The sequence below is a fragment of the Myiozetetes cayanensis genome, unplaced genomic scaffold (assembly GCF_022539395.1).
Source record: "Myiozetetes cayanensis isolate MyiCay16 unplaced genomic scaffold, myiCay2020 scf12, whole genome shotgun sequence".
Taxonomy (NCBI): Eukaryota; Metazoa; Chordata; class Aves; order Passeriformes; family Tyrannidae; genus Myiozetetes; species Myiozetetes cayanensis.
This window is the reverse complement of record NW_026086826.1, coordinates 265,596-278,615: the sequence shown is the minus strand read 5'-3', so window position 1 is coordinate 278,615 and position 13,020 is coordinate 265,596. Positions and strand designations below refer to the sequence as shown.

General features: G+C 41.0%; 1 protein-coding gene across 8 annotated transcripts in view; it reads right to left on the bottom strand.

Moving 5' to 3' along the window:
- The window catches only part of TTLL7 (tubulin tyrosine ligase like 7), a 62,883-nt gene extending 57,444 nt beyond the window's left edge, over positions 1–5,439 (bottom strand). For 4 of the 8 annotated variants that reach the window (XR_007627806.1, XM_050307408.1, XM_050307413.1 and 1 more), the window contains exons 1-2: positions 4,604–4,764; positions 3,102–3,224 (exon numbers count right to left, since the gene is read on the bottom strand). The gene's annotated coding sequence lies outside the window, so the exon portion shown is untranslated. Of the gene's footprint in view, positions 1–3,101; positions 3,225–4,213; positions 4,340–4,603; positions 4,766–5,307 lie in introns of those variants that run through there. The other 4 variants (XM_050307409.1, XM_050307412.1, XM_050307414.1 and 1 more) reach the window with 3 other exon arrangements.
- Positions 5,440–13,020: the final 7,581 nt, after the last annotated feature.

Here is a 13,020-nt window from a genome sequence, read left to right as displayed (position 1 = left end):
ATAATTCATATAAAGTGTTTTTGCATGTTTTTTTTCCACCCCCCACACCACCAAGATAAGCTTGGAAGGATAAAGCAATATAACAAATTCATAGAAATTTCATGTTCAATGAACACTGAACACTTGACAACCACCCACAAAAGCAAAGAAAGTGCTGACTTCCATCACATAGCTCTATTCTATACTTTTCAAGAAAAGATCATTCTGAGTGAATAGATAAGAGCAATTTCCCCATCAAATCTCACAGTCTTCTGACCTGTCAGTCCACTCACTTTTTGTGTTCATAATCAGTATCAAGATCTTTGCCTCTTCACCTGCAAGAATTCAGTATTAAGCATTTGATTTCACTTTCTCATGCTATACTCCAGTGCTTCCACTGCACCCTATAGGGATATTACCGTGCTGGTTTTCAAGTGCTAAAAATAAAACAAACACATGTCAAACCAAGGACAAAGTTGAAAGGAAACATACTTTAATGTAACTAAAGAAGAATATATTTAGCATTTTGCTACTAAGCAAGGATGAAAATAAACTTGTCAACACTCTGTGTCTAACTGAAATCCACACCCTACTCAATTCTTTCTGCAGCATTTATTATGTATGAAAAGTGGATTTAGTCTTTCTTTATTCTGAAGAATGATTGTTAGTACTCTGCTACTACTGCTGGCCAGAAAGGGCTCCTGAACTGCAGCGTAAAGCACTTCCATCCTTGTAGGCAGACGGTTTTTCTATCAATTAGCAGTAATGCAGCCATCTGAGTGAGGTGCATTTGGGCAGCCATGCATATTAGACTTCAATCTGGAATCCTTCCAAAACCAAGTACAAGCATAGAATGGGAATTGGCAAGACACTCACTCCACAGAAAGTGAAAAGTGAGTCCTAAACCAGAATGTTGTTTTCTTTTGTCTTTCTTTCATTATTATTTTATTATTGTTAATTTGGTCTCTCCCTAAAGCAGTTCCTGTGTCCCTAGAAATGAATGCTCATCCAAAAACCATGGGATTATATTTTTAAATATTGCCTTTGAAATAATGTAGATCTATATTTTTAACACTTTAAACTATCTGTACTTTTATTTTTAACGTTGGGGAAACAAATACTACAACTTTATACACTGATCTTCATTTTGAAGGTCCTGTATTCTAATTAAACCTGATATTGAAGGCAAGAACCATTATGTTTGCTTTATTTAGCCCTCTAAACCACAAAGCCAAAAATTTATTCTAACATCTTAGAGCTTGTTTCCTGGCATATGGAATTCAAGAGAGAGAAAAATATTGATAAATGAGTACAAATTAATGTGGTAGCATTGTGAAACTACACTGTACAACTGTATGAACACTTAAGAGAGAAGGTAAGGAAGAAAACTGGAAAATGCTCTTAGCAAAAGCTATTACTTTCACCCATAAATAACCTGTAGTTTCCTGCATCCACCACCCTGAAGAAGAATGTTCAGTGGACCGAGGCACTGTGGAACCTCGTGGTGTGAAAGAGCCGCTGGCTCCAAGAGGGATGTTACCCTGGAACAGGAAGATTTGTTCTAATACCCACCAGGTTCAAGGGTTGACTGCTTCAGTGTGTCACCTCTTTTCTCTCACGTCCATTCAATTGCAAATGATTCCCTTACCCATCAGTGTAGCAGACATCAACGAACTCCATTCTAAACTTGAAATACACTAATATTTTAAATATTAATATTTAAAAGGTTCATTTGTTCCAGTAAACTTTCAAGGAAGCTTGTAATGTTTGTAAAAGGAGTAGCTGCAAAGTACCATTCTGGCAGGATCTTATGTAAGCATTACTGGAGCTCTAAAGAGCTCCCTGTGCTTAATAAGGGCCACTTGACTTCTGACAGTAGCATTCAAATGGCCCCATTTAACTTCCAGGTGTACAGAAAATAAAAATTACTCTAAGGCTAAGTACTCTAAAGGGAAAAACAAAATCCAATAATATCCTCCAACCACTAGGAACACTGTGGTAGCTGCAATGAAATTTCTTAACTTGGACAGTTTGTATGCATCTTTCCAAACGAAATTAACTTCTTTTAGGAAAATACAAACTATTCCTTCCCCACTCAGATCACTGTAGAGTCACTGTGTCAACTACGCATGATGGAAATACCTCATCAAAAAGTAAAAGACTGACAAGCATTCATCTTTCATCAGGGACTGATACAAAGCCTAACGGAAAAATTCAATGTCTTTATGATTTAGGATTGTCCCAAAAGCCACAACACTTCAAGGCAGTAATAACACTCGGAATTTTCTGAAGATTTGCAGAAACATACAGAAGTGAGAAATAAGTGCTGCTGGTTTCTACAAGATGTCTTTACACCTATAAAATTATAGCACAAAACTAAAAAAAACATTAATAACTCACATAGCGAAAAATTATCTTGCAACATGTTGCCATGTTCATTTTTTAAGACAGGAGTTTTGTAAAAGTAGACACAGGGTAGCTTGGAATATGTGATCAATCTCTCAGTTTCATTTCAGACATTAAGATTTTACTTCAATTTCTTATTTTCTAAGGATTTACATCCTAAAGTTAATGTGTTCTCATTTAGTATGAGACACCTGCAGAAATATGCCTGACCACAACATTAAAACAGAGGGAAGAGGAAAAAAAATTAAAAGAAATCCCAGTACATTAGAAAATGTGGAAGTTCAAGAATTACTCATTTGCCATATTTATTCTACACGGATTTTTTTAAATTTATAATAAATATTCACAGATGGAGATTCAAATCAAGACATCGTATTTCAGTCATTCTTGATGCTGACAATTCAGAGCAAGCTCATTCATCAGTCAGCATCAGTCTGCCACATTTCACCTTCAGAAATATATTTATGGCTTTCATTACCAACATACAGTATTACAGACATCTTGGAAAAAATACTAACTATACAAAAAAAAACGCTTAGTGTCTAACTGTTTGTTGACCAATTCATCTCCAGGTTCTTCAGAGCTGGCCACAACTAAATCTATGGTACCAGCTTATCACTGTCAGCTTTGGAAGAACGTGGGAACAAACTTTTATTTTGATTGCAAACCTGAGCCTCAGATTACTAACATAATTGCTAGATTACTGGAATATTTACCTAATAACTGCTGATGGGCTCAGTCTCCTGGCCTCTTCTAACACTCCCAAAGTGCTGGGCAGATCCCTTCGGAAGTACGTGGAATATATCCAAACCACCAGAAATCTAGAATGGAGTGGTTGTCTAAAAAAACAAAGAAACAGACAAAATTGGCATTGTTCTAGACTTTCTTGCATAATAGTGCCAATACCTACAGGTAAAGACATATTCTTTCCTTACGGAAGAAATCACATATTCTGAAACTTTGTAACATTTTTCTCCAGAGAATCTTGCTTCAGAAGTAATACTTCCATATGTTATCAGAGACATTATATTTACTCACCATGTAGGAAAACCCCTGGCATAATAACTGTTTTCTGTCACTTTTTGTTCAAAGTAGCATAGGTACAAATCTTATTTCTATTAAAACCAACATCACAGCACTTAAAACAGGGGCAAAAGCTTCTACAGATGCCAAGTCATTTTATATTTTGAGATACTCTGCAGAATTTGGGGGACAACCACATCTCATAGAGAAAAGTACTTCTACTCTTTCAAGCATGGAAAGAACCAGCAGGGTTTCTCTGAATATTATTTAGATAGGTACTAGTACCCTGGTATATAAAATTAATGAGGGATTTAGGCAGAAAAGTATTCAGAGTTGTGGGGTGGGTGGAATATGTGGTTGGTTTAGAGGAGATTTGAGAAGGAATAAAATCTAATTTTGGTACTCAAAATGCAAATACATAAGAAAGGCACAAAAGCGATCAATACTGAGACCTTAAGTCAGTTTCTCAGAGTTCAGCACTGAGTTCAAATTGCGGGATCAAATGCTTTTCCCTTCTGCTTACAATTCTGAGTGGTTTCAACAGCAGAAATTCAGAAAGACCCCACAGATTACGGGCTTCCAGCTAGACAGAGAAAGCACAGGAGGATATTTGACTCGCATCTCCAGAGATTTAACTTGTTCTACATTTCAGCCTTCACCGGGTACCACTGCCAAAAGACGATCCCATTTTAACCTTAACCGGCTCTGAAGAGACCCGACCGTACATGCAACACGACCCGCACAGATGATGGGCTTCGCGTGCAAAAATTCAGGGAGAGGAGGGACGGGAAGAGAAAATTAATACCTTTAATCCTGAAACGCCTCCTGGCTCCCTGTTCCTCACACTGCGACACGCGCAGTCATCCTCCCTCCCTGCGCGAGGGCTGCCTTCAGCCAACTTCCCGAGGGGCGCTGCCCGCGGCTCCGCGGGCCCCGCCGCCCCTGCCCGGGCGGGCAGCGCTGCTCCGCCCGCCCCCGGCACCCGCCGAGCGCCGGCACTCCCCGCGCTCCCCCCGGAGCATCGCCCCGAGCCGCCCGCAGACCCCGCTCCGGCACCCCCGCAGCCCCCCGGCCGGGCGGGGCTGCCCGTCCCCGCCGGTGATGCTGAATCACGGCGGGCCGGCGCTCCGCCGCCTCTCCTGGGGGCGGCAGCAGAGGCGGGGGCAGCGCCCGCCGCCCCTCACGCCGAGCTCACCTGCCGGGGCGCGGGGCGGGCGGTCCTGCAGCGCTCGGGGCTCCGGGCGGCGCGTGCTGCGCCTCACGGCGGGCGATGCCGGGCGGGGCCGATCCCGCGCGGCCGCATCCGCGGGGCACGGGCGGGAGGAGGAGCGGGAGGTTACGGCGGGGAGCCGGGACGAACCATTCCCGCGAGGGGGCACGGCCGGCGGCCGGGCGGGCGGGGCGAGGGCGGCCGGGCCCTCCCACACAGGTACGTGCGAGGACGGCGCCCAAGGGGCGGCGGGCGGGGTGCCTGGAGCGGCGGCTCTCGGCGCGGCGGGCGGGGGCAGAGCTGCCGTCCGCCGGCATCCTCCGTCCGCCGGTGTCCCCCCTCCGCCGGCGGTGGAGCGGCCCGCGCTGTCTCGCCGCCCGAGGACGCGAGCGGACCCAGCGGCCGCGCGGGCAGCGCCCGGCCCGGCCCGGCCCGTGAGGCCCTCAGGGCCGGCAGCGGCCGCTCCCCTCGGCCCTTCCGAGCCGGGGCCCGGCTGCTGGGACGCGCCTCGGTAGCCCCGCGGAGCGCTGCGGCGGGCCGGGCGCTCCCCGGCCCGGGAGCCCCGCGGGCGCCCCGAGCGCGCTCGCCCTGAGGCGCCGAAGCCTCCCCGAGCGCGGCGGGTGGAGCTGCCCGCGGGTCCCTGCGCTCAGCCCGGCCCTTGCCCGGCCCCTGGGGCCGTGCCGACCTACCCGCGGTGCCAGACCGCGCTTTTCCTCTTCTCGTTTGGACCCGCGGCCAGATGTCCTCCCATTTGCACGATCCGCTGTTTGCCACTCTAAAAGAGCCATTTCGGGCTTCTCCTGACATACTTTGCATCCTCGCGTAAGGCACGTGACCTAATCAGATAAAGGCATTAACGATTAAAAAAAAAATAGAGAAACACTTGTCAAATCTTTTAAAAAATTTATCAAAAGCGTAAAAAACTTTTAAAAAATTAAGAATAAGTAATAGAAACCCAACTGAAATTTAGTCAGTTATCTCAATAGATTATGTAGTATCCTCTGTGTTTATCAAGGTTAGGAGCCTGATTCACAAGCAGTGAAAGTCACTGTGGCATTTGATTTAGGCTGAATTATGTTTGCCATAGAACCAGCTGTATTCTTTTATTGACTTCTTCTGGTTGCTAGTGCTTGGGTTTTCTTCTGTTTTATCAATTAATCACCTTTATTTGTACTATTACATTCTTACATCACACGTTCCTCACTACGACGTACCTTTAAAATCAATTCCATTCTAACCTTTTTGCACAATCTCTTGGCTAAAATAGGCCTTTCATGAGAACCTCTACAACTACCTCTCTAAGGCAGTTAGAAATTAATATATATAGAAGGCTTAGTTTCAAGTTTCATTTTCTTGGTCAGAAAGAACTGGAACAGAGAAAGTTGACAGTGTTAAAGGACATGAAACAAGTTTGTTGAAAGTTCAGTTGCACCCTGATCAGCATTAATTTTTTTGTTCTAATTTACCATCTTGCAGGGTAAGCTGATATTTTAAAAGGAACAGATTGTGGGCTTCTTGCAAATACTGAAATGATTGTTAAGGACAGAAAGCCACATGAAAAATCCTTTAGGAAATCCTAAGGAGAAGTCAGACTGTTTTTTCATGTTCTCATTTATGACTTATAAAATAGAATAATTTACTTTTTACAGAAATGGTGTTTTTCATTGGGTTTGGTTACAGTTTGTATCGTGTTTTTTACTGATGTACAGAAAGTATCATTTATTTATCAATTAAACCTTTGTTGGGCTTGTCAAAAAAAAAAAAAGCAAAGGTATAATTTCTACTCGCAAACATGATAGAAACTCCCATGCTTTTTTGTGTAGGTAAGTGTTTGTAGTAACATCTAAATTTTAATGACAGAAATACCATGCTAAAGCCATGGGATCTAAGCTCATCCCCATGTAAGCATTCATTATTTTTCTCACAGCTGTGAAAAACCTGTGTTACAGGATGCTCCTAGGAAAGGTTTGATTCTCTTTCCGTTAGTCACTTGGAACGCTGCCACTGACTGCAGATGAAGCCATTTACGAGGTTTATGTGCATTGCATGTTATCTCTGGGTCAAAGCTGCTTTGGGCCTACAGCATGTTCTGCCTGCTTTGTTTTAGCTGTACGTTCACATTCCGTACCCTAAATCAGGACTCTGCACCTCAAGTGAGGTGCACACCTCCTGCTGAGCTAATTATATTTTTAATTGGAAAGAGCAGCACATCACAAATGCGAGTTTATGCTGAGAGATTGTACCCAGCTGTTGCTTTATTCTTTGTAGACAAACTGGAGCTTGGCAATACAATTGTGCCCTGCTCTGCTCCTGGGAGGTTTTTCCTAACAACCTGCCTTCCAAGGTCTCCCCTTTGCAGAGCAGTGCCAATGCAGTGGGACATCACAGCCTATGACCAGCAAAGGCCAGAGCCTGACAGCACAAACCCCTTTTCTCATCTCCATTCCTGGGAGGCATTAATCTCTTCCAGAATGTGCTTTTAGAATGTTTGTTGTTTCCCAGAAGCTGATCAGATTTACTCTTGTTAATGCGATCTGCATTCTGAATCAGTCTGAAAGTAGATGGTACTCCTACCTCCATGCTGAAACATTAGAGCTAACAAAATGTAGTAAGAAACCAAAGCAGGGTATTAAATACACAGATGCTTAATTAGGATGATTAGATAGAGTTTTATTTTTAATATTGAGCTAGTTTAAATATTGGACATTGATGCACTTGAGAACAGATGTGCCTAGATAATTAGTGTAAATAGAACTAGTAATAAAAATACCTTTTATATGGCATGAAGATTATCCTATGAATTTCACAAATAAACAAGCACAGGCAAAACAGAAAACCAGAGATCAGGAAGAATGTGCTTTCTCAGAAATCTACATATTTCTATGAATTTTCTTAGTTTTTCCCTATTTTTCCATCCAGGAATGATGGGTTCCTGTATGAATTTAATTGTCACAGTAGAAGAATTGTAGGGGCAGTTGGATCAATTCTATCTTTGAGAGAAAGCTTGATTATTTCTTTAAGCATAGTTCCTATTTCACCTTTCCTGTTACTACTAACATATTCCCTGAATAATTATGAGCTCTGTAATGCTGTGTATATGTGATCCATCTCAAAGTCAGTAAATACAATGTCTTCAAATTACAAAGAGGATAATTAAATCATCTGAAGAACACTGGTCTTTGAACAAAGTCACAAAATAGCCTTTGAAATGCAAACCTAATTCTCCTACTCACTCAGCCATCAGCTTCTAGAGCTGCAAGAGGATTCATAGTCTAATATGGTCCAGAAAACTTGAAGTTGCATTTTACCTCTGCTGTTGAAACAGGTTCTGTCCTTGTGCAACTGTTAGCACTGGCAAATGCCAAAAAGGGTTTCAAAACATCAAATGTAACAATCACGAAGTTCAAAAACTTTGAAACAGAACAAGAATGTGGCTGCATAATAGGAATAATAGCTATTCCCACTGTGGTTTTGTCTGTTTACACAACACTGATCTTAAAATGTATTTACTAAGTAGATCATTATGCTTTTCTAAACAGGTGCATTTTTCCACTTGCTATGAAGCTGTGTCCAAACACAGTCTGTGCTGTCCTAAACCACTCATCTTCCAGTGTCAGACCAGAAAACATTACCAATGAAGAAACAAGTTCGATGCAACTTCCCTCCCTATACTATACATTCCCTTGGGATTCTTGCTACAGGACTTCTCAGCCCATACATAATTTTTGCTTCAAAAAGCAACACTCGTTTCTTTTTTAAGCCATCTGCTCAGGGTGTTAGCAAAATCCATGCAACAGCTTCCCAGCAGCACCAACACCTGCTAATAGGGGATGGTGTTTCAGGACCATACTGCCAGCCTGTTGCAGCTTCTTATCTCCTCTCTATCTCTCTCTCTCTCTAGTCTTCAGAGCACTGTCTGGGATTATCTCCTGGAAATCAAATGCCCAGCAAGATGGCTTGTTATTTTTTTATATATCAGCAAACATGTGCTTGATTGAGTTCCTTCCTGCTGTAAGCATTTTTATTATACAGATCAATGTGAATTTACAAGCTGTAGCATTATGATATTGACATAGCACAGCATTTCATAGACAATAACTTTTTGTAGCCCTCATCACTCCAGTCATGCTCTGGGTGAAACTCAGTACTGATGTAAGCAGATACCATAACACCAAGGGTTTCCATAGACTACAGGCAGTTACCCTCAACTTAATGAGGCCCCTTTGGTTCAGGCCATGTTTTTGAACAGCTTTGAGATAGGAACATGTATGTTTTTAACCACACAAAATATCATTTCAGAACATTTTTATCTGTTTAGTAATCAAATCTTGGAGGTTCTTTTTCAAATATCTTCAAGTTCCCATCTGCTGTCTGCCCCTATTTAAGAAAGAAAGACTCCCAGAACTTGAGCAGTTTGGTGAGGCATTTCTTTTTGCTGAGCAGCCATCAAGCCAGTAAAGACAAAAAGAAGTATTTCCACTGTATGAAAACTTTAAGATCAAATGAGACATCAGTTGAAGGAAAGTGGGAATTTATATCTGCTGGTCAAGTAAATATGGTCATCCAGGAAATAAAAACAGTTTTTCTAAATGTTCACAAATTGGGGCGAGTTCATACTATGTTACTAAAGGCTACTTATACAGTTGCTGGCATGCAGGCCCAAGTAGAAGGGTGTGAGCTGTTCCTCCTTTGCAGCTGGAGGAATTAAGCCATTATTTTAAGCAATATGATCAGGAATCACTGAGAAAAGTGGGAATGAGATTGCTGCCCCAGCAAAGTTGTGCTGTCTCTCATGTAGTTAGAATGTCCTTTCACAGTGTCTGTTCAGTCCATACCTTACTAGGTATAACCAGAAACTGTTTCATACAGGCTCTTTAAAATAAGTCTGAAGCAATTGGCTCATTAATTTGATGTATTGCAGTGTGACAACTATGGATATTATATTACTATCCCTATAATCATTTTTAAGATAGATAATGGGTGTCTAAGCTTTATGGCCTAAGGAAGCCCTAAATCTTTTGAAGATGTTGATTCAATTGACAGAAAAGCCTGCACTTATTTTTATGATTATGGTCTCTCGATACTTTGTTAATTTAAATTTTGCCTGGGAGGAAAAGAAATAATTTTGCATAAGATACTAGAATTTGTTTGGATAGGCTAGTATACCTCATAAACCTCTACAGTGCACTTTGGTTTCCTGGAGTGCCCGTGAGCCAGGCAAGGTGGGCAGCTTGAAGGCAACACATCTTGTTTCTCACCCACTCAAGCCAGGATGTCACTGAGTAAAAGTGATAGAAGTGGCAAGATATTTCTGCAGAGAGAAAGGAGAAATTATTGTAGTGGAGATAAAGACTATCTATCCATCTGCATTAGTAAGAATACTTAAGTCTAGAATTATGGTAGCCTCTTTTGCAACATGTAATAAATCCTACCAAATCTGAGTTTGTGCTACATGGCACTAAGTATTGCAGGATCAGAAACTGCTCTGCACACAAGATACAGAACATAAGAAGGCACTGAATAAAAGTACTCACTGGATCTGGTCTATGTGCAGCAGTCTTAGTCTTGAGCAAATTAAATGAACCTTTGAGACTTCAGGTTTGTATGATAAAGATGCAGCATCCCAGGAGGCAGCAAGAGCAGGGTTGTCTGCCAAGAGCACATGAGCCAAGAGAGCTCCCACAACCCCAGAGAGCAGCCCCACTGTACCCAAGTAAGGCAGACCTGCAGATGGTGGCCAGACCCAAGCAAGCACCCGGATCAGAAGGCAGCACCACAGTGATGAGGCACGGCCAAGGTCAGGCTCAGTCAAGAGGCAAGGAGAAGGTCCAGCAATGACCAGGCAGATCCACAATGAGACAGGACTAAACCTAACCTGGGGAGCTACCCAAGCCACAGCCATGCTGTGACCATACGGACAATCAGCACTCCTCTGGTGTAGCTACAAGAGCTAAGAACTCAGGGCTGAACTGAAATAGAGCTCCTGAGCCCACGTGTTTGGGGAAGTTCCAGATGAGGCTCATCGGGGCCTGTAAGACTTATTAGTACCCTCACTGCCCTGGTATAACAGGCTTTAGAGGAACCTGGAATTTTATTTACTGATTTGATTTGATGTAGAACAGATTGTAGGATTTTTTCTTTAGTGTTATCTCTCACACGGAACTTTTGGACTGCATCTCTTACATTAACCTCAGTAATATTTGTCCGGATAAGCATATGAGATTTAATTCAGAGTGTAGAAGGAACTTCTCTGTCCAGCAATAGAGTTTTATTTACCCTTTCAATCAAATCTTGCTTGCTATTTACAACAGGAATTTCTGGTTCTAGTAAATATAAACAACATGGGGGTTAACTTCCAGGCCAGCTAAGAATACCCTCACATAGGTAACATTTTCTACAGACTGAATAATGTCTATTTTGCACTTGTCCTTTGCAGGTTTGAAAATTTGTCTCTATTGTATAGCATTCACCAACAGGAACTATCAACAGAGACTGCAAATAAACTGAAATGTGTGGAGTGAGGACTTGTGGAATAGCACACTAAGAAATTATCTCCCTGAGTGTATGTGAATTTCCATGCAAAAAACAGCTCATGTCTCAAAGCTGTTTGATCCCCTCTAAGATAACGACTAGGATGCAAATGTGGAACAGATAGCCTGATATTAACCCTTATTTCTTTAAAGCACAGTGCTTCTGTTAAAAATAAGAGGTTCTCAGCTGATGATCCAGAGCAGACAGTGGCAGATTATGGGTTTGCTACAATCCAAGTCCCGTCCTATTCCTATGCCAAACTAAAAGAGTCTGTTCAACACAGTTCATAGAAGAGAAATGACACTTCACAGTTTATAAAAAATGCACTGAAATCTGCAGCTCCAGGAAGATTTTACCATTCAAAGTTCCAACCACAGTGACACAGGATTTAAATTCACTTTCAATTTAATTGTTCTGTATTTTACCCTGTTTTGACTCATTTATGTATTCTGGTTACTTTATTTTCATTTGAAAGACTATGTACGAGTTAAGATGACATGAATTGATTACATAAGCAAGAATTGCTTCAACTGCCTTTTCCTCTCAGTAAAATGAATGGAAGAATTCACATTCACAATGGAAGGCATCCACAGGATTCAACCAAACCTTCCAAATAGCTTAATATTCATTTCATTTATGAGATCCAGTTAGTCTGATAAAGTTACTATTTCAGACTGTTTTCATCATCTAATCACAAAACCACAGGTTTTACACATGAAATAATATGTTTTTTCATAACTAAATTTTAAGAGGTGTATTTTTATATCAAATACAAGTTATAGAGCTACAATGTTAACACAACCTAAATGGAGATTTTAATCTTAAATAGTAAACACGTAAAATGGAGTTCAAAGTTAATTTGTTTTCATCTGTGACCAAGTTCACATGTCTATATATTTCCCACAGATAGCAATTATTTTATAGACAGCAATGAAAGAGAGGGATATATAGGAAAAATATAATATTTTGAATCTGGAAAAGCAGTAATGTAATAACATTATATCACTACTTTTAACAATAACATACAGCAGTAATACTAATAGTTTTCTAAAGCAACTTGTATTGAAACACTGCTAGGAGAGGAGGCAAATTAGAGAAACTTTTAATCTCATTTTAAAACATTATCTAGGGAAAAAAAATTAGTTCTGAAGTATCAGGGACACAGAACTGCCAGATTGGGTTTTTTTGTTTGTTTGTTTGGGTTTTTTTTGGTTTTGTTTTTGGTTTTGGTTTGTGGTTTTTTGTTTGTTTGTATGTTTGGTTTTTTTTGGGAGGGGGTTTAGTTTTTTCCAGAATTCTGTATAAGATAGAACTTGCTGTTTCATGTCAGTAAGAGCAAGCTTTGAAATATTTGTCAGCAAATATTTAACCCCTTTGTTTGTTACGTCTTATGGCAACTCATTGCAAAGGCTACCATTTTCACTCTTATTTGAATTTCCTTGTATTTTTAATTAGCTTTCTAATAGACTTCTCACCTTTCTCAATCTATCACCTCAAAAGACACAATAAAAACAACATTATCAAAATAAAATGATAAGTGGAGTTGTGACTTTTGTATAGTCAAAGTATTGTTTCTGATATTCTTCTTTTGTTATATATAAACATTTAATCAATAAATATTTCTATCACAACAGAAAGCAATATACAAAACAAGAAAAAAAGCTGCCGCCAGAAAAACATGTTTATTTTTGCCATGTATCACAAATTAAAACTGACTGTAAAAGCGTGAAGAATTCAAAAGGAAACGTGCAAAATAAGTGTGTACAAAAGTGTGTGTCTGCTCATGCAGGTGTGGTCACACAGGATCTGTCTGTCCCCACATGACCCAGCTTTTCCTCAAGGTCCCCGGCTTTTTGAAGACCACGAGTTGT